This window comes from Nansenia antarctica (assembly GCF_963989245.1).
Source record: "Nansenia antarctica genome assembly, chromosome: 2".
NCBI lineage: Eukaryota > Metazoa > Chordata > Actinopteri > Argentiniformes > Microstomatidae > Nansenia > Nansenia antarctica.
This window is the reverse complement of record NC_137675.1, coordinates 33,991,897-33,993,905: the sequence shown is the minus strand read 5'-3', so window position 1 is coordinate 33,993,905 and position 2,009 is coordinate 33,991,897.

The following is a 2,009-nucleotide window of genomic DNA, read 5'->3' as shown; positions in this document are numbered from 1 at the left end:
GACCGCTCTTGACTTATGCCAACTGCTCCAGGTCACATTTGAAGGGTGCCTTCTCCTAACTGCTGTTTTGAGATCGCTCCACAGGTGTTCTATGGGATTTAGATCTGGACTCATTGCTGGCCACTTCAGAACTCTCCAGCGCTTTGTCTTAAACCTGGGTGCTTTTTGAAGTGTGCTTTGGGTCATTGTCCTGCTGGAAGACCCATGACCTCTGACGGCGACCCAGCTTTCTGACATTGGAGATGTCTACATTGCGCCACAAAATTATTTGGTAGTCTTCAGATTTCATTATGCCATGGACACAGTCAAGGCATCCAGTGCCAGAAGCAGCAAAGCAACCCCAAAACATCTGTGAACCTCCACCATGTTTGACTGTAGGGACCATATTATTTTCTTTGAAGGCCTAATTTTTCTGTAAACAGTACAATGATGTGCTTTACCAAAAAGCTCTATTTCGGTTAGGGCTGGGACGACGCGTCGACATAGTCGACGTAATCGACTACGTCAATACGTCGACTTGCGTAATGTGCGTCGCCCAAAAAATAAAATAAAAAAATCTAGCTGCAATTGCGGCACTGCGACGACGTGGTGGCGGGGGCGCTGTTTCGCAAATAAGTTAGCTTTCGTTTTTGCTAGCGAAATAGCTGATAGTATGTTGACTGCTCAAGGAGAATACATATTTGAAAGTACAGAATGCCTTATATTGCATTATATTACATTATATTTTGAATGGTCATCTGGTGCCTGAATATTGTGTTTTCCTTTACATAAATAATGACATTTCCACCATAAATTGATGCAGAAAGGGCACAAATTGGTGCATATCAATTCACCAGAATGCAAGAAATTAAGTGTTTGATGTTTAAGGACCCCCAGACAGCCCTGCTTCATGGGTCCCCCCCGATGTCAAACACCACTGGTACCACCTCCGCCTCATTTTGAGCCAGGAAAAACCCTGATGGCCATGTTGGCATTCAAGTTGGCTAAACATAGCAGTGAGTCTGCCCTGTGTCTGGGGCTGTTTGACAGAGGCAGTTACAGTAGTAGTAGTAGTAGTAGTAGTAGTAGTAGTAGTAGTAGTAGTAGTAGTAGTAGTAGGTCGCCGAATTAAAGGTGTCTGTGTTTAATTGCGGGCCCACAGACAGCCCCCATACATCAGCTGATCATTTAAAGGGGCGGCCGTCTGAGTAATGTGCATGTCACACGCTGCTTTGTTTTATAAGAGCAGCAGCTATTACCCAGAGTGCTTTATAAAGACACTGTTAAACAGAGAGAGACAATACAGCCATTATTTTGGGGAAAATTAAGTGATACATTAACCGAACAGTAAAAAAAATAATCGTTAGACTAATCGGAAAAATAATCGCTAGATTAATCGTTAGAAAAATAGTCGTTTGGGACAGCCCTAATTTCGGTCTCATCTGTCCACAGGACGTTCTCCCAGAATTATTTTGGCTCCTCCAGGTACACTTTGGCAAACTCCAGCCTGGCGTTTTTATGTCTCTGTGTCAGCAGTGGGGTCCTCCTGGGTCTCCTACCATAGCGTCCCATTTCATTCAGATAGTGACGGATAGTGCGAGCTGACACTGTTGTACCCTGTGTCTGCAGGTCAGCTTGAATTTGTTTGGAAGTTGATCAAGGTGTTTTATCCATTTGAACACTCCTTCTTTGGAATCTTTCATCATTTTATCTCTTCCGTCCACGTCCAGGGAGGTTAGCTACATTGCCATGGGTTGTAAACGTCTTGATGACGTTGCGCACAGTGGACACAGGAACATTAACATCTCTGGAGATGGACTTGTAGCCTTGAGATTGTCCATGAGTTTCCACAATTTTGGTTCTCAAATCCTCAGACAATTCTTTGCTTCTTTTTTTTCTTCATGCTCAGTGTGATACACAGACACACAACACAAAGGTTGAGTCAACTTTTCTCCATTTTAACTGGTTGCAAGTGTGATTTCTATATTGCCAGCACCTGTAACTTGCCAGAGCATTACATTGAAATACAA